Raw genomic sequence first — 25,371 nt, 5'->3', positions numbered from 1 at the left:
AGCTAGATCCTTGACTCTGATGGGCATTGAAATCTATGCATTATATTTTCAGATTCTCTGCTCCAAACACAGCTCCTAATTCAGGGGCAGTTGAATTGGGAAAGTTGGATTTAGATTCCAGTGTGCCTGATCTGCAGGTGTACAAACATTGTGGTCATAGAAACATGGAAAATAGGTGCAGGAGGAGGCCATTCGGCCCTTCGAGCCAGCACCGCCATTCATTGTGATCATGGCTGATCGTCCACAATCAATAACCCGTGCCTGCCTTCTCCCCATATCCCTTGATTCCACTAGCCCCTAGAGCTCTATCTAACTCTCTCTTAAATCCATCCAGTGATTTGGCTTCCACTGCGCTCTGTGGCAGAGAATTCCACAAATTCACAACTCGCTGGATGAAAAAGATTTTTCTCACTTCAGTTTTAAATGGCCTCCCCTTTATTCTAAGACTGTGGCCCCTGGTTCTGGACTCGCCCAACATTGGGAACATTTTTCCTGCATCTAGCTTGTCCAGTCTTTTTATAATTTTATATGTTTCTATAAGATCCCCTCTCATCCTTCTAAACTCCAGTGAATACAAGCCTAGTCTTTTCAATCTTTCCTCATATGACAGTCCCGCCATCCCAGGGATCAATTTAGAAAGCTTTGTTCTTACTTAGTGAGTTGGGGTTAGGGTTCGGGTTGGTGTAAAAAACAACAAGAATAAGTAACAAAGGTCAAATGGCCTAATTTAAAGATAATCAGATTTTCTTGGCTTTATCCCAACAACTAGAGAATTCAGAGAATGGCCAATTCACATTCCTGGTCTCTGCAGACAGTTTTTCTTTCCTGTCAAATGGGCTGAACTGCAACTGGAGTCTCTGAAAAATTTCCAAAGGAAATTCACGCTTCCTCATTGTAATACGATGTTGAGGCAGTGCCAAATATTAAAGAATATTAATGACTCCTCTTGATTTCCTGACACCATCATTTATCACAGGTTACCAAAAAAAGCTTTTAAACCACCTGGAATTCAAACGGCCCCATCTGTAGAGAAATATAAAACATGATCCTTGATTTGTGCAAATTTACATTGATATGTTGCTCAAAACTGTATCCAAGGATACCTTTCAAGACATTAGCAAGTGTCACTATCAAGACATAAGTGGTTGATGGGAATCAGAATATTATAGGGCTTACAATTTTAATTTCTTCACACAGTATGTGTGGAGTCTTGTTAGATTTACACCTTTATATTCTCTGTTTCTCGGAGTTCAATTAGGTTTATTATTGCCACGTGTGCTGAAGTGCAGTGAAAAGCTTTGTTTTCTGTGCCAACTAATCAAATCAGATAATACTATATATCAATACAGAACAAGGGGTCACAGTTTAAGGATAAGGGGGAAGTCTTTCAGAAAGATGAGAAAGTTTTTTTTCACACAGAGAGTGGTGAATCTGTGGAATTCTCTGCCACAGAAGGTAGTTGAGGCCAGTTCATTGGCTATATTTAAGAGGGAGTTAGATGTGGCCCTTGTGGCTAAAGGGATCAGGGGGTATGGAGAGAAGGCAGGTACAGGATACTGAATTGGAAGATCAGCCATGATCATATTGAATGGCGGTGCAGGCTTGAAGGGCCGAATGGCCTACTCCTGCACCTACTTTCTATGTTTCTATGTTTCTAATACAATCAATCCAAACTCAAGTACAATTTATAGAGCAAAGAGAAGGAAACAGTCTGTAGAATATAATTCTCAGCATTGTAGCATAACAGTTCCAGGGAAAATGTCTAATGTCCGCAATGACGGAGAAGAGAATCGGGACTGTACCCTAGATTATGGAAAGCTGTTCAGAAAGCTGATAACAGAGGGGAAGAAACTGTTCGAGAATTTGGTGATGCATGCTTTCAAGCTATCGTATCCACGACAGATTGGTGGTAATATTTACACCAAGGAAGCTCACAACATTTTCCACTTCAGCCACGTTGATGCTAATTGGGGCTTGTACTACACCTGAAGTACTTTCTCAAATCTTGCATGAAGATAGAGTGGCATCCACTTTCTGATTTTTCCCCTCTCCTCAATGTCACCTATCCATGTTCTCCAGAGATACTGCCTGACCCACTGTTTCACTCTAGCACTTTGTGTCTTTTTTGGCTTTCTGTTACTCACTTTCCTTCATGCACTGTGAAGCATGCAAAGTAAATCAAGTGAGTCTGGAAGCAGGGAACGTTCAAGGAGTGAGAGGTTATGGGTAAAAAGAGCTGGCAGTAAGGTACAAAACTGGACCCTGGCGTGATGCCCAGGGATCAGGATCTGATAGGCGGTTGTTCACAGATCATGGGAATTGGCACAGTGAAGAAATAATTGAAGATAACAATTGTTAAAAATGAATGGGAGTCTCAAGATGGCCTTCTTCCCAATGCTGGACTGCCTCCCCTTTAAATAGAATTGCTGCCATTCCATGAGTGACCAGTGACTTTGTCCTCTTAACTACAGAGCAAAGTTCCAAAGGATTATTGCCTCGAGAATGGTACCATTTCACATGCAACTGGCTTGTGAAAGCCTGGGTAGCTCAGTTACTGATGGTAGAGCATCAGACTTTGAATTTGAGGGTCCAGGGTTCAAGTCCCTGTTCAGGTGCTGGTTTTCAATCCCAAAGTTAAACTCGTTAAACTTTGAGATGCTGCCTGACCTGCTGAGTTACTCTAGCATTTTGTGTCTATCTTCGGTATAAACCAGCATATGCAGTTCTTTGTTTCTGTGTCATCCTCTACTGGAAATGGCCAGTGGGGCTTTTGTAATGCAAGGTTCAATCGAGAAATGGTTGCATTTGTTTTACTCTGTGTAAGCAAATGATTTCACCACATCAATATAGTCAATAGTCGTTTATTTGTCACATACAAAAAATTGTGTAGTGAAATGAAACATTACCTGCAGTTCAACAATAAGACCAATAAGAATAATCAAGAAAAATGCAATAACACACACAATCATAAACCAACACCAAACAAAAAGAAACATCCATCACAGTGAGTCTCCTCCAGTCACCTCCTCACTGTGATGGAAGGCCAGAATGTCTTTTTCTCTTCCCTGCCGTTTTCCCCCGCGGTCAGGCTGTTGAAGTTGCCACGTTGGGGTGGTCGGGGCTCCCAACATTGAAGCCCCCACCGGGCGGAGTAAATCCCGCGGCCTATTCCAGGCCGCGCCGGACGGTGAATGGTCCGTGGCGGGCCGACCCAAGCCCCGTGACTGAATTTCTAGGCTATTAATTCCTAACCTTGACTTTGCACATACAATAGTAAGGGCATATTGCAGTGAGCGACTTACATTAACGTACCCTTATGGTGTGTCAATTCAGTGCACTTAAGACAGACAATTTTCCATGGGCTGTTTTGTTTTCCAGTTCCCCAATGCGGTGAACCTTTGAGTGTGTGTCTGGCAGGGAATCTTGCCCATCTGCTGCACATTTCAAAAGATTACAGAGGTAATCTTGAATTTCAGAAATGGAAGCAAAAATTTGTAGATGTTAAATAATTGAAACTAGAACGGTAATTGCCATAACACTCAGCAGCGCAGGCTGCATCTGTGAAGAGGAAACAGCGTTGAGTTTGATCCTCATTATGGATGCTGTCTGTACAGAATTTGTACGTTCTCTCTGTGACCACATGGTTTTTCTCCAGGTGCTCCAGTTTCTTTCCAGACGTGCAGGTTTGTAGGTTAATTGGCTTTGGTAAAAATCGTAAATTGGTCCTAGTGTGCAGGAGAGTGCTGGTGTACGAGATGATCGCTAGGCGGTGCAGACTCGGTGGGCCGAAGGACCTGTTTCTGTGCTAGATCTCTAAAGTCTAAAATAAAGTCTAAAGAGTCATGGAACATCAGAAATTTATCACAAGGTTTATTTTCCCCTTACAATACTTACAAGAATCAATCTTGTTCACTCAAGCCCCACAAGTTTTAATTTACCAGAAGGGCACCTTATACTTTGAGCCCAGCAGGAAATCTGCCTCATTGGAAACCATGAATAAAAAACAAAGTGCTGCAGATCAAAGAAGGGTCGCAACCTAAAACGTCATCTGTATGTTCCCTTCACAGATGCCATCTGATCTGCTGAGTTTCTCCACTTTATTTTTTTGTTCCAGCATCTGCAGTCTCTAGAGTGTTGATGGCTGATTTCAAAAGAGAAACTTAGGTGTCTGGCTTTATTAACTTCTCAGTTCTGCAGAAGGATCACTGATTTGAAACTTTGACTCGTTTTCACTTCACAGTTGCTGCCTGACTTGCCGAGTATTTCTGCTATTTTCCTTTTTATGTCTGTGAATTTCAGGCATGGCTCTGGGCGAACAAACTCCTCAGCAGCAGGGTGGGTTCATGAAGTTATAATAATTTGTCTTTGCTTTCAGTTCAAGCTCATTGCTGGCGGAAAGTAGAGACAAAGTACGTTCCAGGCGCAGCCTCTTACTTTCTGATCTTGTCCTTAGAGAGCAGGAACTAACCTTCCAAATGTTAAAGGGAGAAGACGGTTTAGTTTAGTTTATTTTGTGCGGCCACGGTGGCACAGCGGTAGAGTTGCTGCCTTATAGCGCTTGCAACGCCGGAGACCCGGGTTCGATCTGTCTGTATGGAGTTTGTACGTTCTCCCTGTGATCGCGTGGGTTTTCACGGAGATAGAAACATAGAAACATAGAAAATAGGTGCAGGAGGAGGCCATTCAACCATTCGAGCCAGCACCGCCATTCTTTGTGATCATGGCTGATCATCCACAATCAATAACCCGTGCCTGCCTTCTTCCCATATCCCTTTGGTTTACTCCCACACTTCAAAGGCATATAGGTGTGTAGGTTAATTGGCTTGGTGTATGTGTAAAATTGTTTCTAGTGTGTGGTGGATAGTGTTAATGTGCGGGGATCGCTGGTTGGCACGGACCCGGTTGGCCGAAGGGCCTGTTTCCGCCCTGTATCTCTAAACTAAACTGAACTAAACTAAACTAAGACAGATTGAAGACAAAAATATAACAAAACTATCATTTAGATTCACAAATATTTAACTAGGAATGGAAAACCATAGTTGGAAGGAAACACTGAAGATGCTTGTTACTCCCGCAGGGGCAGAAAATAATATTTAACAGATTTTTAAAATGATGGACTGTTTTGATAAAATGAATATGGTCAGTCAGTTGAAGTATATTAATAGGGGGAGGGCTGGAAAGAAGAGAATGATGTTTGTATGCTGATAGCCAGAGTATGAAATGCTGAAAATGGACAGGTCAGAGCAGAAATTAGAGATCACCAATCAAGAAGAAATGAGCAGGCTTTGCTGCCAGACTCAGCACATGGAGAGCTCATCATCAGGAGAGCCAATCATTTGATGTCTAAAGTGTGCAGAGCTCAGTGCCTATAGCATGTGTGAAGCATGTGGCAGGAGTGTTTGTGGAGGGGGAAGGGCCTGAAGAGTGAAGTCTCCACCGAGGGAACCACAGTGAGAGTGAACAATCTGGAGAGTGAAGACATTCACTGACTGAGTGAGGAAGGGTCTCATCCCGAATCATCATCCATTCCTTCTATCCAGAGATGCTGCCTGTCCCGCTGAGTTACTCCAATATTTTGTGTCTACGTATCTTCGGTGTAAACCAGCATCTGCAGTTCTTTCCTACACACTGACTATCCTGGCAGGCTCATTAATTTGTTATTGTCTTTCACTTATTGAGAAAAACGTAAGTGTTCTCCACCTTAACAGTTAATTATCTTTGCTTCTGTGCTTTGTAATGTATGTGAAAACATTTTTATTGAAAGTCGGAGAGTGATCTTCTCAAATAAATATTTATCATTGGTTTGGTGGAAGAACCAAAATGAAATTTACAACAGAGTATCCAGAGGTCTTCTATCAAGGTTTTGACAGACCATTATGAGGCGCCTAGAGATGGTTGATGATCTAAGACTGTTTTCCAGGATGGATGTGTTATCTACTGGTGGACATTGGTTTACAGTGCGAGGAGAAAGTTTAAAAGAGATGTGCAAGGCAACTTTGGCAGGTGTTTGGAACGTTCTGCCAGGGGAAGTGGTAGGGTGGCACGGTGGTGCAGCGGTAATGTTGCTGCCTTACAGCACCAGAGACCCGGGTTCGATCCTGACTACGGGTGCTGTCTGTATGGACTTTGTACGTTCTCCTCGTGGCTGTGTGGGTTTTTCCAGTGCTCTGGTTGCCTCCCACAGTCCAAAGATGTGCAGTTTTGTAGTTTCATTGGCCAGTAAAAATTGAAAATTGTTCCCAGTGTATAGGATAGTGCTAGTGTACGGGGATCGCAGGTTGACATGGATTCGGTGGGCCAAAGGGCCTGTTTCCACACTGTATCTCTAAACTAAATAAACTAAACTGATCACATATGAATGCAATGTTTAAGAGACATTTAGTCTGACACTACGAACAGGCACGGACTAGAGGGATATGGACCATGTGCAGGCAGTTGTGATTAGATTAGATTGCATTTGTAGTTGGCACAGACATGGTTGATCAAAGTGCCTGTTCCTGTGCTGTACTATGCTGTTTTTTATATTCTAATTTGAAGAACACCAAAGGAAATTGGATACTATATTTATTTCTGAATTCCAAATCTGATGGAAAAATGGTGGAAAAATCTTGAAAGATGAAAACTACAAGTCCAAGATGCAACAGGATGGGGTTTTACATCTCTGATTGCAATGTGTGGATGTTGCAAATCAACCTTGTTCTGAAAGTTGCAAATCAACCTTGTTCTGAAATGTGATTGTTTGTAATCAACATAGTAAAGACGACAGTTATAAATGAAAAATACATCCTGTTATCAAACCAATTCTAGTATGTTGTTTTAAAAAGCTTCATTTGTATTAAAGTAACTTTCAACATTGTGTATGGGTACTATCACACTTGAATGAGTTACTTTATTACCATAATGTGGAACAGTACAATTTATACAAGGACCAATGTTTATTGACAGGAAGAATGTCTTGGAATAAACCGTTCAGCTGGTTAACTTGTATCATTCCTGCATTGTTTGTGACACATAAAAAATGCAAAGAAGGCATTTTACTGATAACTTGATATTGAACCAGCGATTTGAATCATTCTCCTGATTGTGGCTTTGGAGATACACATAGATAAGGTGCAAGACTTCCTTTTGAGTGATGCTACGATTACGACTATTATTAAATCGACTGAGTGGGATTTTACTCAGTGTGACTGGTTTCATACTTTTGGTACATTCTTAGTTTGATCGTGATTACACAAGACACCATCACTTTGTTTATGCTCCAGTTAATAAAAAATATATATTTGCTTCTGCAAAAAAAGATCGTGCAGGTGATTTGGTGCACAGAAGAAGAGAAATAACAAAATTAAGATAAGCTACAAATTAAATGTAACATGACAAGGCTATTTGTTTAATGTACTTAATTTATCATTTTAGTTTTCATCTGTTATCCGACTTATATTTTAGCCTCAACAGAAATTAGAATCATTCATTGAACTAATTTTAACATCAAATTGAAGATGTTGGGAAATAATCAGCAAGAACGGAAATACCTGTGGAGAGAGAACTGTTTAACATTTCAGGTAGTGACTTCTGATGAAGATTCAGGATAAGTCAGAGTCGTGCAATGCAATGTACTTTATCAACTTCACCACCAATTTCCATCCTGCACTCAAATATACTTGGACCATCTCCGACACCTCCCTCCCCTTTCTTGATCTCACAGTCTCCATCACAGGAAATAGATTGTCAGAGTGAGGTTAAATGCAAATTAGAGGAACAGCATCTCATATTTCGCTTGGGCAGCTTACAGCCCAGTGGTATCAATATTGATTTCTCTAACTTCACATAATTCCGGCATTCCCTCTCTCTCTATCCCTCTCTCACCCAAGACGCACTAGCTTCTCGTTTTCATCCCACACACAGCTAACAATGACCTGTTTCCTTTATCATCGTCACTTTTTTTGCATATCTTTCATTCATTGTTCTTTACGCCTTTATATCTCTACATCATCGTCTACATCTCTCATTTCCCTTATCCCTAACCAGTCTGAAGAAGGGTCTCGACCTGAAACTTCACCCATTCCTTCTCTCCAGAGATGCTGCCTGTCCCGCTGAGTTACTCCAGCTTTTTGTGTCTATCTTCATGCTAACTTTGTTTTTCTCTCCACTTATGCTTCCTGTCCTTTCAGTTTTTTTAATTTCAGATTTCCTGCATCTGCTTTTTCCACTTCTTTGATGTAGGTTAATGAAGCCTAAATTGGATAGTCCCCTATAATAAGTGTTTTGATTACACTGTGCAATTAACACAAGTTCAACATGCCCAATGATGGCCCAATGTGTGCTGGCTGCATGTTGAATGATTGATGCTGTTGCTGGTGCTTGTTGGGATATGTATGAGCTTATTGTCTCACGAGGAGACCAGTGTTGTGAGTGGCAGCAGCAGTTTAACTAGACAGCTGCTCCCTTATAAACACCACCTCATATTTCGCTTGGGCAATTTACACCCCATTGACTTCTCTAACTTCAAATACAGTAACTCTTTCTTTTTCTCTCTCTCCATCCCTCCCCCTCCTCAGTTCTAGAACCAATTTTACTGTCTCCGACTACATTTGTTGTTGTTGTTACCTTCTCCCAGCTAACAATGATCCATACTACATTTTCCTTGGTCTCCATTCTCTTTGTCCTATTTTCACACCTTCCCTTATCTATGTATCTCCCTCTCCCCTGATATCAGTCCGAAGAAGGGTCGAAGGTCCCATTCCTTCTCTCCAGCGATGCTGCCTGTCCCGCTGAGTTACTCCAGCATTTTGTGTCTTCCTTTTAAGTGGGGTTGAATTGTGTGTGCAGTTGATGGTGCTTTGTAAATATCATTCTCAGCTGGAAAATAACAGCACAACTTGGGAAAGAGCAGCCTCCATGATATTCCAAGCTACAATGAAGACTTTGCTAAAGATTAGTTTGGCTTAGTTTAGATCAGTTTATTATTGTCATGGAGGTCAAGCAAAGGAGGAGAATATTTTTTTTTAAACGCTGCAGATGGTAGAAATATCAGAGACCCTCAGCTCTTTGGAAAGAGAGTTAACATTGCATGTAGACCCAGGGGCCACAGTTTAAGAATAAGGGGGAGGCCATTTAGAACTGAGATGAGGAAAATCTTTTTCAGTCAGAGAGTTGTAAATCTGTGGAATTCTCTGCCTCAGAAGGCAGTGGAAACCAATTCTCTGGATGCTTTCAAGAGAGAGCTAGATAGAGCTCTTAAAGATAGCAGAGTCAGGGGGTATGGGGAGAAGGCAGGAACAGGGTACTGATTGTGAATGATCAGCCATGATCACATTGAATGGCGGTGCGGGCTCGAAGGGCTGAATGGCCTACTGTCTATTGTCTATTGTCTATAGAAGACCCCTTGTTAGAGCTGGGGAAAAAGAGAAAACAAGTTAGTTTTGCATTGAGGAGAAGGTAGAGTGGGATGGATAGGACAAAATTAATGTTTCTTATAGGGTGAGGCCAGGGTTACCTTGGGGTGGTCATCCATCGATGCATTAATGGGGCCGTTAAAGAGTGGGAAAGTGAATGAAAGGTGTGATATGAAGACAGAGAGTGCGTAAATAAATCAAAAGTTAGGCTGTGCCAATGCTAATGGGGGGACAGAAACAGAGCTAATGTCACAGCTGGATGACTTGCAGCAGAAATGGTCAGTTCTCCTACAGCTAGATCAAGTTACCTGAAGTTTCAGAATGCGATATTGAATTTGTAAGAGTGCACCATGCCCAGGTGGAAGATGAGCTGCTGTTCCTCAAGCCTTCCCTGGGAATCATTATAACACTGCAGGGGGTCACCTCAGGGAGACTGGTCAGAGTGAGAGCAGGGTATACTTTCTATCCCTCCCTATCTTGCGCAGCAACTTACCACAAACTTATTTTCTCTCATTCCCACTTCTGATAAAAATGTCTTTGACCTGAAACGGTACACTGCTTTTCTCTCCACAGTTGTTGCCTGACATGCTGAGTCTTTCTAGCATTTTCAGTTTTTAGTTCGGATTTTCAGCACTCATCACTCATTGTCAGCACTCATCCCTGCAACTGGATCCTCGACTTCCTGACCAACAGACCCCAATCAGTGAGGATCAGGGACAAATCATCCTCCACGATTATCCTCAACATGGGGGCTCCGCGAGGATGCATTCTCAGCCCCCTCCTTTACTCCTTGTACACCCATGACTACACAGCCATGTACAAATCTAATTCAATTTTCAAATTCGCAGACAACACCACCATTGTGGTCCGGATATCAAATAACGATGAGACGGAGTACAGGAAGGAGATTGAGGACCTTGTGTCTGGTGTCCGAGTCTTTCCATCAACGTCAGCAAGACAAAGGAGATAGTGATCGACCAAGAAGTGAAGTGGTACACATGCCCCAGTTTGCATTGACGATGCCGAAATAGAGATGGTTGGAAATATTCAAATTCGTAGGAGTCAATATCACCAACAACTTCTCCTGAACCACCCATATTGAAGTAACGACCAAGAAAGCACACGAGTGCCTCTACTTCCTTAGGGTTAGGAAGTTTAGCATGTACCCTACAATTCTCACCAACTTCTACAGATGCACCATAGAAAGCATTTTATCAGGATGCATCACAGCTGGTTTGGGAACAGCTCCATCCTAGACCGCAAGAAAATGCTGTGAATTGTGGACGCAGCTCTGACCATCACACAAACCAACTTCCCTTCCATTGACTCCATTACCTCACACTGTCTCGGCAAGGCCAGCAGCATTATCAAGGATGAGTCGCAACCTGGCCACTCCCTCTTCTCCCCTGTCCCATCGGGCAAAACAATAGACAATAGACAATAGACAATAGGTGCAGGAGTAGGTCATTCGGCCCTTCGAGCCAGCACTACCATTCAATGTGATCATGGCTGATCATTCTCAATCAGTACCCTGTTCCTGCCTTCTCCCCGTACCCCCTGACTCCGCTATCCTTAAGAGCTCTAGGGTTGTGAGAGGGGATCACTGGTCGGTGCGGAGTCTGTGAGCCGAAGGGCCTGTTTCCGTGCTGTATCTCTAAACTGAAACTAAACTAAAAGGATTAAAATCACATTTTCGGGAAACCCATCTGGAAAAGGACTCGTTTCACATCTCCATCTAAATATCAGGTTCATTGAGGAAGGGCAAAATATGTAGGGGTTAAAATTGAATTTGCTGGTGGTACCAAAATTGTCTGTGTGCTTGATAATGAGTAAGAAAGCTAATGGTTGCAGGAAGACATTGATGGACAGGACAGAGAAAGCAGCCAAAACAACAGATTAAAAAAAATTAAATGGAGGACATTCCCTTTTTCAATAAATAACCATACCACTTATTCACATATGTAAAGAGTTATTGGATACAGAAGTGTCACCATCTTTTGGTCAGCTCAAAAACAAACAAGGGCTAGTTAATATTGGGAATGGATTATGGTACCACTCTTAGGTATCACAAAATGCTGGAGTAACTCAGCAGGTCAGGCAGCATCTCTGGAGAGAAGGAATCGGTGATGTTTCGGGTCAAGACCCTTCTTCAGACTGATGTCAGGGGGGGGGTGGACAAAGAAAGGATATAGGTGGAGACAGGAAGACAGTGGGAGAACTGGGAGGGGGAGGGGAAGAGAGGGACAGAGGCACTATCTAAAGTTAGAGAAGTCAATGTCCAGAACAAGGGGCCACAGTTTAAGAATAAGGGGTAGGCCATTTAGAACGGAGATGAGGAAGAACTTTTTCAGTCAGAGAGTGGTGAAGGTCAAGTCAAGTCAAGTCAATTTTATTTGTATAGCACATTTAAAAACATGTGTGGAATTCTCTGCCTCAGAAGGCAGTGGAGGCCAGTTCGTTGGATGCTTTCAAGAGAGAGCTGGATAGAGCTCTTAAGGATAGTGGAGTGAGGGGGTATGGGGAGAAGGCAGGAACGGGGTACTGATTGAAAGTGATCACATTGAATGGCGGTGCTGGCTCGAAAGGCTGAATGGCCTACTCCTGCACCTATTGTCTATTGTCTATTGTCTATTGTTCATACTGCTGGGCTGTAAGCTGCCCAAGCGAAATATGAGGTGCTGTTCCTCTAATTTGCAGTGGGCCTCACTATGACACTGGAGAAGGCCCATGACAGAAAGGTCAGACTGGGAGTGGGAGGGGGAGTTAAAGTGCTCAGCCACCAGGAGAGCTGCCTGACCCGCTGAGTTACTCCAGCATTTTGTGATACCTTTGATTGTACCAGCATCTGCAGTTATTTTCCTACATGTTATTATGTTAATGTTTCATGGTTAATGTTTCCTATTCCAATGAATTGTCTGTTATGGCTCCTATCAATAGGAATTGTGTTTATGACACATTTCAGAGATTGCAACAGATATCCCGAGTGGATACTTAAACATTACACTTTTAGAAATTCTCACCTTCAGATTAAATATTAAATGTGGTCCCCACTTATCCTTTCAGTATTAAAAAGGTAAAGGATCTCACTGTTCAAAGTACATGCGAGTTCTTCCAGTGTTCTGGACGGCAGTGTTCTGGACGGCAGTGTTCTGGACAGCATCTGGACAGCATTTAACCCTTGATCTAATTACGAAACATTTGATTATCCGGTTAATTATCTCACTGTGGTTTGTGGAATCTTTGTGTGTTTACCTAATATTCACCAGGGACAACACTTTAGAAGGTATTTCATGAGCTGTGAAGTATTTGGGATAAATATAATGGTCTGGAAGGGTGTCACACCCTCACTTTCTTTCACTCTTTCTCATAAAGCTCATTGAAGGCTTGTAATCAGCTTAGTCATTAATGTCGCATGGCATAGAATTAAATAGGAAAACAGACTACTTATTTTTGTATAAAATGGACTTGTAAGGGTTAGTTATTATGAATTCACCTTCCTGCTGTGCAAAGTTCCATGCTGACTGTGCAAATTTGTGAAACTGCCCCTTTGATGTCTCGTTTATATTTGAGCAGCTACAATGCCTCATTCAGATTGTGTGCTGTTTGATCCAAGACCACAGGAGGAGGAACTATGAATCCCACAAGTAAATAAGGCTTTGCTGTCCTCTGGGATCCTGAGAATTCCATGGTTCAGTATCAAAGTGAAACCAAAAATAATTTCAAATCAATTTTATGAGATCAAAAGCTGCCACTCTTCTTGGTCTTTTTTAATAGTTGTTCTGAGAGTTCATTCTGAATAGACTCAGAAATAGCCAAGTAAACCCACAAAATAGTGGCAATGAAATACAGTTATTTCCTTCTAAGTTTCCCGAGATTGCAAATTAACTAATGTGAACGCCACAAACACGAAGTAGTTGTTAATATTTCCAAACCTACCTTTTGACAAATGAAAATAGACACAAAATAATGGAGTAACTCAACTGGTCAGACAGCCTCTCTGGAGAAAATGGATGGGTGATATTTTGGGTATGTACCCTTTAGGGTTACGTTTCCTGGGTAACCCTGAAGGGTCCCAACCCGCTGAGTTACTCCAGCATTTTGTGTCTATTTCTGGTATAAACCGGCATCTTCAGTTCCTTTTTATTACATTTTGACAAATAAACATTTATTCTTCACTATCCTATAATTTTTTGATGCCTAACATGCTCAAAGAACTTTAAATTACACCATAGGTAGAGAGGGGAAATACATTGTTTTTCTATTCTATTCTACACCATAGTATAGGCCTTATTGTAAGGCCAATATTAGAGGTGGATACAATGTTTCTAAAAATTGCTAGAAAAGGGGAAAAATTTGGTTTGTATGATAATGTCACCTCAAGCAAAGTACAAAAATGTGTTACAAAAGTGACTAAAATGAGGAACGTGGAATAATATGGCTGTGAAAATATGCTCACAAAAAGGAGGTGGCAACACAGGTGCGAAGACTAAATTTCAGGACAGAATGTGCAGTAACAGGAGGAGAAATTGTTCCTGAATTTTACACTAAATGCAGTTGGAACGGTGTAAAGGGAAACTATCGTAAGATTCAGGGTTATTGAGTTATTGAGCATTCAAAGGGCTCTAAAATCTTTGGGATGTTGTGACCAGTATGAGCACACGTTGGGGAATGTGTGGAAACTTTCTGACTTTTGACCGCCTTTGCACACTTCCTGCGAATTATGGGGAGAACAAGTAAACACTTACATAATCTTTTGATGATTATTGGGGGCTCGGGTCCCTTGTGCATTCTGCAGGCACGCATATTTATTGTCCAACTTGCACCTGGTGACAGTGTTGTGAGTGTTTACACCACAGCAGCGCAGTGAATCCCCATCAGAGGTGCGCAGAGCAGGCAAACTATAACTTCAAAAGAGAGTGCAGGGCAGGTCAGTCACCAGCACTGCTTTATGAACTGATCCCTTCTTGCTGCTGAACGCAGAGTCAGAAGAAGAGTCCCGCAACTAACGCCACTTAAAGAGATCAAAAACTGTTTACAGTTCAATTCAGGTTGATTTCCTTTGACTATTGACAAGCCAGTGCAAGAATCTGGCACTTTCCATGGTTGTTTCAAGTGCATATGTCAACAGGCTGTGGTATCCTGCTGACTTCTATGCCTCTGCACAAGCCACTTGCTCCCAGTTATACCCGCATTAGCATAGCTTCTCTTCAGAACACAGCAAGGATGAATAAGTATATTCACAGCAGGAAAACTAGCAGGAAGTGGGAAGAGGGAATGGAGAGAGAGAGAGAGAGGGAGAGAGAGGGAGAGAGAGGGGTGAGAGAGAGAGAGAGAAATGGGGGGAAGCCCAACATCAGTGGTGGGTAAACTGAGAGATAGAATCTACTTGCACGGGGGAAGGCGAGGACTGATTAGGGTAGTCAATATGGCTATGTGTGTAGGAAATCGTGCCTCACAAACTTGATTGAGTTTTTTGCAGAGGTGACCAAAAAGATTGAGACCAAGTGCTGGAGTAACTCACTGGGTCAGGCAGCATCTCTGAAGAAAAAGGATGGGTGACATTTCAGGTTGGGACCCTTCTACAGACTGAAAGTAGAAGGGAAGGAACCATAATGTTTAGTGTGCCCCAGGAATTGGCATTGAGTCTACCATTGTCAATTATTTATACTAACTATTTGGATGTGAACTCGGATAGTATGATTAGTAATTTTTTCAGATGACACTAAAATTGGTGGTACAGTGTGCACAGAAGAAATGATCTAAGATTACAATGGGATCTTGATCAACTGGGGCAATAGATCGAGGAATGGCAGATGGATGTGAGATGAATTTAATTCAAATACATCTGAGATGTTATATTTTGATAAGACTGCACTTGCACAGTGAAAGATAGAGCCCTGAAAAGTGTTTTAGAACAAAGAGACAAGGGGTGCAGGTACATATGTCCATGAAAGTGGTGACACAAGTAGACAGGGTGGTGAAGAAGACTTTTGGTAAGCTTTCCTTCATTGGTCAGCATATTAAGTACTGGAGTTTGGACGTCAAGTTACGTCAAGTGCATCATGTAACCAAATAACCCATATTCTAAATAACCCATATTCTGACCCAAGTAATGGCGTCTTCAGTCTGCCTGAACAAGTGGACCCAAGATGAAAGTCAGAGCAGGGCACCAGAGTAACAAGAGCTATTCACTGATGGTCTAACTAATGACTCCCATTCACAGCCCAAGCAATAAGGCAGTGTTGCTCACATATGTGCAACAGCATAGTGTCATTAAAAAAAGTTACAGCACTAAAAGATGCCAGTCTGCCTGAGAGAAATTCCCAACTTAATCCCACCTTCCAGCAGTAGAATTCCATGAACAAGTAAACATGGAAATGTGCCCTTTGACCCGCTGAGTCCACACAATCAACCAGCTATTTGCACTAATCCCACATTAATCCCCTTTTTTTTACACTCCTCACATTCAGCTTGATCCCCCCCAGATTCTACCACTTACTTGTACACCAGGGCAATTTACAGCAGCCAATTACAGGAAACCCAAAATGTGCAAATCCACACGTCCAGCACCCGAGGTCGGGATTAAACCTGGTACTCTATGAAGCAGTGGGTCTACAAGTTGCACCACTGTCTTGCCCTCTGCCTATTAGCTCTGCATTAACGTTTCCTCGTGGTTCTTCAAATAGTCTTCTCATCAGACCTTGTATGTCATAGACTCATGGTCATAGAGTCATACAGCATGGAAGCAGGCCCTTTGGCCCAATTTGCCCACACAGGCCAATGTGTCCCAGCTACCTGCATTTGGTCAATATCCCTCCAAACATGACCTATCCATGTACCTGTCAAACTGTTTCTTAAACAATGGGATAGTCCCTTCCTCAACTACCTCCTCTGGCAGCTTGTTCCATACATCCACCACCCTTTGTGAGAAAAGGTTACCCCTCGGATTCCTATTAAATCGTTTCCCCATCTTAAACCTTTGTCCTCTGGTTCTCGATTCACCTACTCTGGGCAAGAGACTGTGCATCTACCCGATCTATTCCTCTCATCATTTTATACACCTCATGTGATGAGAATTTCTGCCTCAACTTTAAATGCATGCCTGCTTCGGGACAGAGTGGGAAGACAATGTGGAAGAATGACACAAGGAAAGAGAGACGAAAGAGGATGAAAAGAACGAGGTGGAAGACACATAGAATGAAACGCATACATATAGTATACATTGCAGCCAAGATACTACAGTGGTGGAGCTCTGATTTAGCATAGGGCATCGCATGGATGGTGATGGCAATGCAATGTTGTAACCACAAGTGAAATCATCATGAGAGAGAATAACAAGTGTGTGCTGTGCAGAGCATTTGCTGCTTCCCTGGGGTGATATTTCAGTAATCCTAATATTCGTTTGCAGCCAGACTGCTGATTTCTGTGTTGCTCTTCAAGGTTCGTACACTGCCGAAGTAGCTACAATAGAAGACAAAAACAAATAGTGCTGGTGTAACTCAGCAAACCAGGTATCATCTCTGGAGAACATGTATAGGTGATGTTTTGGGTCAGGACCGTTTTTCCGATGAAAGGAGCCTGTCCTTGAAGAGATGCAGTCAGCGTTTCAACTGAATCAGTTAGATTTTAGAATTTCACATTTAGACATCAAGCGTGGAAACATGCTCTTCGGGCCACCGATTACGTGCTGACCAGCAATCACCCCATACACTAACCTACACACACTAGGGACCATTTTACAACTTACCAATGCCAATTAACCTACAAACCAGTACGTCTTTGGAATGTGGGAGGAAACCAGAGCACCCAGAGAAAACCTTCGCAGTCACAGGGAGATAATACAAACTCCACACAGACAGCACCCATAGTCATAATCAACGGGGCTCTGAGGCTGTAAGGCAGCAATGATACCACTGCGCCAATGTGCCACTGGCAGCTATATGATAAACGCTAGAAACTGTAACATTGTGAATCAGGTCCCATATCATGGTTGAGTCTGGATAGGCACCAATTTGGAGCCAAAGTACGCACAGTTGCCTGTAAGTGGAGCACAGACTCTAGTGTTTCATGAAGCAAGCTCAAAGGAATTACATGAAGGAGCCTGGAAGGCGGCTGGGTGAAGCCCGCAATCTAAAGAGATCCCAGAACTCCACACTGCTGCTTACTGTTATCCACAGGGAGGACACTGCGAAGGTTTGCTCGGGAAAATAAACACGAATCACCGCTCATTGGGAGCATGTGTTGCTGACTGACAGTGCAGATATCCCCGAACCATTGGGGAAGGAGCCGGAGACAATGAACTTCAGGGTGCATTGAACTTGACTGCAATTTGTTCTGTGGGGGTTGCTGATCCTACTCCATTGTAACCTCACTGCAGAAACAAATCATGTTTACACTCCACTGTACAGAGAGCCACAGGGATGTTTTCCTGGGCCTCTGATCCCCGTTAAGGGGGTGGGTATCCTCTGTGCATTGCTCTTGTCTATTTGTTCCTCCCGCAGCTGCTGCACTGTTTGCTCCTTCCTGTTTTTGCCCGCCTCTGAGAAATACTCCCAGAAGAACCCCTCTGATGAAAATATATGATGCTGGAAACCCCATAGGAGTTAAGCTCGTTTTATTCCAACCGGAAGCTACTTTAAAAATCATCTAAGTAAAAAATCACCCCTTTTGCGATATAAAACATGTCCCAAAATATTCTATAATTTCTGCCTGGGCCTGCTGCTGATTCCTTTAAACGCTATCGGGACTGGTAGCTTCCCACCTTCATTCACCCGTGGATTGTGGAAGAGGGCAGGGGTTGACAAAAGCAATCAATACAGTGAAAATTGTATATTGAACATCTATAACTATATTAAACACAAACATCTGGAGTAACTCAGATCTGGAGTAACAGGCAGCATCTGTGGCGAGAATGAATGGGTGATGTTTCCAGTCGATATCCTGAAGAAGGGTCTCAACCCAAAATGTCATCTATTCCTTCTCTCTAGAGATGCTGCCTGTCCCATTGAGTTACTCCAGCTTTTTGTGTCTATCTTTGATTTAAACCAGCATCTGCTGTTCCTTCCTACTTATCTATAACTATATTGTCTGTCCCCGAGGCACTTTCAATAACATGACCCCACTTGTTTCAAGAAGACGACCTGGACATCAAGATTGAGGCCAACCTGAGAACGGGAATGAGTGGGAATGACGAAGAAAGTCAGCACTTCAACCAGTCATTCTTATTGGGTAATTCTTCAAGTCCGTTTTGAAATAGAAGCTAGAGAATAAGAAAATAAAATAAAACAGTATCTTTTCACAAGCATACTCTCTTATTTTAACCTCAAGTGGGCTGGCACGAGCTGTGTTTTTCTGGCTTTGTAAAAGAGCTGCCAGTTTGCCACCATCTTGTTTGCCATACTACTGAAGATGAATATTAGTCCCAGCATTCTCTTGAATAATTTCCTATTAAAAATAATAAGCAACTGATCATCTTTAGTATTTGACACCAAACGAGTGGAATATTGTCACTGACCAATGTATGAACTAAATGCATCTTAAACTGTTAAATCTGTTGCTCCCTTCACATATACTACCTGACCTTCTTTGTATTTCTGGCATGAACTATTATTACTTCACATTTCTTCCAATTGCAGTATTTTGCTTTTGCACAACCCTGTTTTAGCATCAGAATCAGAATCAGAATAACCTTTATTGTCATCCAAAAAAACAAGTCTTTTGGACGGGACAATAAGAGCAATAAAAATAAGCAATTACACTCACAATCACAAACCAACACAAAATAAAAAAAAAGAAACATCCATCACAGTGAGTCTCCTCCAGTCACCTCCTCACTGTGATGGAAGGCCAGAATGTCTTTTCTCTTCCCCTGCCGTCTTCTCCCGCGGTCAGGCTGCTGAAGTTGCCACGTTCCAGGCCATGCCGGACAGGGAAAAGGTCCGCAGCGGGCCGACCCAAGCCCCGCGATCCGGGGCGGGCGAAGACGCTGCCGCTGCACGTCAGGGCGGTCGTGGCTCCCAACATTAAAGCCCCCGCCGGGTGGAGAAAATCCCGCGGCCTATTCCAGGCCGCGCCGGACGATGAAAGGTCCGCAGTGGGCCAACCCAAACCCCGCGATTCGGGGCGAGCGAAGACGCTGCCGCTGCCGGAACTCCTGATGTCGGCCCCCACCCAGGGGGCTGCGAGCTTCCGATATCCACGCGGCCCGCGGCCAAAGAAGCCTCCGGAGCCTCCGAAGACGAGTTCAGTGAATTGTAAGATAGATGAAAACATGTTTAAACACAGAAGTGAAACATAAATAACTTACTCTTTTTAATATTCTGAGAATCGGGGAAGAAATATTCACTTTTGTAAATCTGTTTTATCAATGGAGAAAATGGATTATTGATTAAAATATTGGTTTCATATTTTTCCTTTAATCTTAAAATATGTGCTGAATACCAGCCATTGCTTTGGAATTATTTTCCATGTTTATTTATATCTTTAGTTAAAGGTTACACAACCTCCTGATGTTCACCTTCACTGCCTTCAATACTTGGGGTTAAGCATTCTACTCAAGATCTGTTTATTTGCCCGAGATCTGTTTGCACCTGGTGGTAGAGGTATGATAGTGGCATTTAAGAGGCTTTTGGATAGACATCTGGTTATGCAGGGAATGGAAGAATGTGCACACGTTGATAAGAGATGGTCTTGGCATCATGTTCGGGACAAAAACATTGTGGGCTGAAGGGCCTGTTCTTGTCCTGTGGTGTTCTATGCGAACAAGAATACATTTTGGACCCAGGGATTTCAATAGGCTTGGTATGTGGCTTTGCCTTACCAGTGCATCTGACGTGACCTAGGATAAGACTGTCTTTTCAAAGATTTCTGTCACTGCAGCAGACGCTGTGAAGTTAGTGATACCAAATATATAGCCCCATGCCGTCTAGATACTCTTTTAATATAGTACGCTTACCAGAATGTAATGGCACATTAGCTCTTAGGTAACCTTTAAATAAAGATATAAATAAACATGGAAAATAATCTGAAAGGTCAACAACCTAGAGTGTTAACTCTGGTTCTCAGTCCCCAGATGCTGCTTGACATGCTGAGCATTTCCTGCATTTTCTGTTTCATTTCAGTTTTGTTTACTTTTGCTTCTGGTTTAATTTAAAAAACATTGCTGAAAATATTTGTGGAGAAGTTTGCACTTGCAATGCTGCATTCACATGAAGAAAGCCTAAACAGTAGCCTCAACATTTGAACTTCGTATGTTGAAACTACCCCACACTTCAGACTTCAAAGGCAGAGAGCTGCTTTCAAAATCATTCAGTATGAATAATTGAAGATTAACTGCAAATGGTAGGAGTACTGCAGCACTGTTGCCTAAATATTGTTGTTTACACTTCTTGTTATCTTGCAGAAGTTTAGCAACTGTGGACATCTGCCAAAAATAAATTTTCCAGTCGGGACCAAGGTCATTGCAAAAAAAACCTGATGACTTCAATTGCTGCGATTGCTTCTATTTCAATATTGTGAATCCGATTTTCTATTTTTGAAACTGCCTTATACGGCTGGCTCGATGATTCATGGATTTTGCACATTACAAAACTCATTACCCAAAACAGCAGGTTCATATTTGTCCCCATTCCTCTTTAGTTGCATTTTCAATCAGTACTGTAATTAATCAAGATTTGGCTTAATGATGTTAAAATCCAGAGGAGAAGTTTTAATGTACTTTTCTGGGCCCTGACGGAGCCAAGCCAGGTTTTAATCTGGATGTTGATTTCCTTGGTAACATTTTCAGTCCTTTAGGGTATGAAACGAATCCTTTGTTTTATATGTAATGACACTGAATTCAAATTTAAATTCTCAAAGGCTTTATATAAGTCACAATTTAAGTTTTGTGTAGAGTTCTCAAGATAAGAAATTTAGAAAAACAATAGTAAAGGGGTATTATAGATTAGACAAACAGATAACAGAGATGAACTCTATAACGAAAGACACAAAATGCTGGAATATCTCAGCAGGTCAGGCAACATCTCTGGAGAACATGAATAGGCGATGTTTCGGATTGAAACCCCACTTCAGACTGATTGCAGTAGTATAAACCATCAGTGTAAACCTGCAACTGCAGTTCCTTGTTATCGAATGTAAGGGAAGACTGGAAAAGTTCAGTGATTTTCGTTTCACCTAGCAAGCAGCAACACTGCATAAAGAGATCCTCAAGCGATCATTCACAGGCAGCACGGTGGCGCAGCGATAGAGTTGCTGCCTTACAGTGCTTGCAGCGCCAGAGACCTGGGTTCGATCCTGACCAGAGGTGCTGTCTGTACGGAATTTGCACATTCTCCCCTTGTGGGTTTTCTCCGAGATCTTCAGTTTCCTACCACATTCCGAAGACATATAGGCTTGTAGGTTAATTGGCTTGATATGTGTAAATTAGCCTTAGTGTGTGTAGGGTGTAGGATAGTGTTGTTGTGTGAAGATCGCTGGTCGGCGTGGACTCTGTGGGCCGAAGGGCCTGTTTCCGTGCTGAACTAAACTTAACTGGTAACAGGTTAATTACTGGTTGCTTTTATTTTTTCTCTTATTTTATCAATTTACATGCACTTGGTGCTTTTTATAATTGCTTCAAGTTGCAAAAGTCCATAGGTTTTGTAAATACTGACGGACATTGTCCTGGTTTCAAGGCTTCTGCACAAACCAGATGGTCCCAGATTCCCTTGGAACACAGCACGACTGATGGGTTGAGCATAGAGCACATGGAATTGGGCAAGTTGCTGTGAGAGGGAGAATAAGGAGGGAAAGAAGAGCTGTCATGTTAAAACAATGTCACAAAGGATGATTTGCAAATTCTTGCAATTGAAAGTCAGCAATGAATGAATCATCTGGGCTTCCGAAAGAATGTCTTCATTCATCTAATGAGGATACAGATTGGAATACAGCTAAATTTTCGAGATGTCAATAAAACCTCTCTCCCTGAATGGCAAAATCTTTCAAACGTTAACAAACCTCAGTTCTATGACAGCTCATGGTGATAGAAACTAGAAAATAGGTGCAGGAGTAGGCCATTCAGCCATTCAAACCAGCACCGCAGATGATTCTGGATGCCTGTTCTCTATATGAAAAAAATCAACAGATTTAAAAATTGAAGCTGAAGAGGTTTCATGTGGAATGGATAATGTGGTCATGGTTATAAATACAGGGGACTTCTGTTGTAGAGGAGGGATACCCACAAACACACACATTTACTAAACTGTGAGCTTCCTTTGAAGTTACGTTTTGGAAACAACACTGTCTTATTTCTTTCTTAGCTAAGATCAGCTGTCTGGCAACAAGGTAATGTGTTGACAGAAATCAGTGTGCTGGTTCCCCTCGCTGATATGTGCAAGAAGCACATAGCTATTCAGCCATTGGTATTAGTTTATTGTCATTTCATGTGCAGAGATACAGTGAAAAACTGTTGTTCGTGTGCCTTCCAGCAAATCATACCATATATCAGTACAACAGGTAGTGCAAAAAGAGAAAGGAAACATAATGCAGAATAGTGATAAAGCTGCAGAGGTGGTGCAGATAAAATAAAAAGTGCAAGGACTTCTATGAACAGGGTTGATAGACCAGGGATACATCCTTAACATGATAGATCTGTTTGACGGGCTGATAATGGGGAGGAAGGCTAATCAAAGGTGATCATTATAGAGCTATTTGAGGGGTTTGTTAGGGGTGGAAGAGAAAGATAAAAACATTGTGGTGATCATCTTGTAATTCCTATACTTTGGAATGACCAAAGGCTTAGTCAAAGAAGCAAATTTTAAGGAGCCTCTTAAAGGGGAGAAAGAAGTAGAGTGAAAGAATTTAAGGCACGGAACTTCAGAGGCTTATGACCAACACAGTTGAAAACATGGTCAGTAATATGAAGAAACAAGAGACAGCATTTGGTGGAATCATGAGCATATATTCAAAATTCTGGAGAAATTCAGCAGGTTAGGCAACACCAGAGGGAATAGATACTTCAGAGGAAGACTCCAAAGAAGGGTCCCGAGCTGAGGTCCATTCCCACCCTCAGATACGACCTTACCCACTGAGTTATAAGGTGATAGGGTCATAAGAAATAGGAGTAGAATTTGGCCATTTGGCCCATCAAGTCTACTCCGGCATTCAATCATGGCTGATCTATCTCTCCCTCCTAACCCCATTCTCCTACTTTCTCCCCATAACCTCTGATATCTGTACTAATCAAGAATGTATCTATCTCTGCCTTAAAAATAACTATTGACGGCCTCCACAGCCTTCTGTGGCAAAGAATTCCACAGATTCACCACCCTCTGACTAAATAAATTTTTACTCATCTTCCTAAAATTACGTCCTTTAATTCTGAGGCTATGACCTCCAGTCCTAGACACTCCCACTAGTGGAAACATCCTCTCCACATTCAAACCTTTCACTAATCTGTATGTTTCAATAAGGTCCCCCCTCATTCTTTTAAACTCCAGCGAGTACAGGCCCAGTGCCGACAAACGCTCATTATAGGTTAACCTGCTCATTCCTGGGATAATTCTTGTAAACCTCCTCTGGACACTCTCCAGAACTAGCACATCCTTCCTCAGGTATGGTGCTCAAAATTGCTCACAATATTTCAAATCTAGCCCCAGCCAGCGCTTTATAGATCCTCAACATTACATCCCTGTTTTTGTAAGCAAACCCTCTTAAAGCCCTCTGAGTTCCTCCCGCACTGAGTGGTTTATCCATGGCCATTTCTATTGGATGCATGAGGCCAGATGTTGAGGATTACCATGTAGGTTAATAAGGCTACAAGAGATTGTAGAGATGGTGAGGAAACAAGGCTGTAGAGAGACATCAGAACAAGGATGAAGATTTCAAAATTGTGGTATTATTGAACCTTGTGCTGGTGCAATAGGGTAAGGATGAAGGTGGCAGCTAAATAAGACTTGTAGTTTGTTAAGGGCAGCAGAGTTCTCCAAGAAATATGCAACCTCATTATTCTTCCCATTTAAAAAGTTGCTCTAATTCACCAGCTGTCGGCTCCAGGATGATTGGAATTGGGGCAGATGGTAATATACTGGGGATCCGTTGATTGGGCCCAAAGTTTAACGTGAAAATAATGTGAATATAACGTGACTTCTCAGAGGGAAAGTGAGGAAGACTGAGAGCGAGAGTGAGACAGACAGACAGAAAGACAGCAAGAGAGATATAGAGAGAGAGAAACAGAGAGACAGAGAGACAGAATGAGGCAGAGAGAGACAGATAGAGTGAGACAGGCACAGAGACACAGAGAGACAGAGAGACAGAAACAGAGAGACAGAGATGGAGAGTGAGAGAGAGCACTTGATCAAATGTACATTGACAGTACTATTTACTCAATGGATGCTCTTTACAGAATTTACAAAGGAGGTAATTGAAATCAAGGACTCTGGTGCCCTAAAAAAACTAAAGGTCCTACTGATTCAATTTAAATTTCAAAGTAGGATGGATTTTTGTTGGCAAAAGGCATCAAGGGAAAGGGGAAAGTAAAATGTGTGATCTAACTGAATGGTGAGACAGTCTCATGGGAATGAATGGTATACACTGGTTCTGATGCAGCAGACAATAATATTCAATTTGTTTGTCTTTTTAAAATCATCCTCCATCAAGAGAGCTCCTGTAATCTCTTTGGCAATTACCTGAAAAGATTGTGCTAGAAGGATTTATTTACTTTATATATCCTGACATTCAATGCATATTTCAGTAGAACTATATGTGCTGGTACATTGCACCTTCAGTTGGCCAACACGGACCTTACATTTATATTAATATTTATGATAGTGCTGAATCCAATGCTACTACATAGCAGGATTCACTTTCAGCAGACCACTGAAACTCATTAACCTTTTTATAGGGATAACATTTCAACAGAATGAACCCACAGATAAGGAAAATCTCTTAAGGTTGAGCAACTGGCTTCGGGTCAGGAAGAGCTTGCAGAGTTCCGACAGCATGC

At 42.1% G+C, this 25,371-nt stretch overlaps 1 non-coding gene across 1 annotated transcript; it reads left to right on the top strand.

Annotated features, from left to right (window-relative positions):
- Nucleotides 1–2,536: 2,536 nt before the first annotated feature.
- Nucleotides 2,537–2,615, top strand: trnaq-uug (transfer RNA glutamine (anticodon UUG)). The gene has a single exon. It is a non-coding gene; the product is annotated as a tRNA-Gln (tRNA).
- Nucleotides 2,616–25,371: the final 22,756 nt, after the last annotated feature.

Source organism: Rhinoraja longicauda, chromosome 1 (genome assembly GCF_053455715.1).
Source record: "Rhinoraja longicauda isolate Sanriku21f chromosome 1, sRhiLon1.1, whole genome shotgun sequence".
Classification (NCBI taxonomy): Eukaryota; Metazoa; Chordata; class Chondrichthyes; order Rajiformes; family Arhynchobatidae; genus Rhinoraja; species Rhinoraja longicauda.
This window is presented reverse-complemented; position numbering and strand designations above follow the sequence as displayed.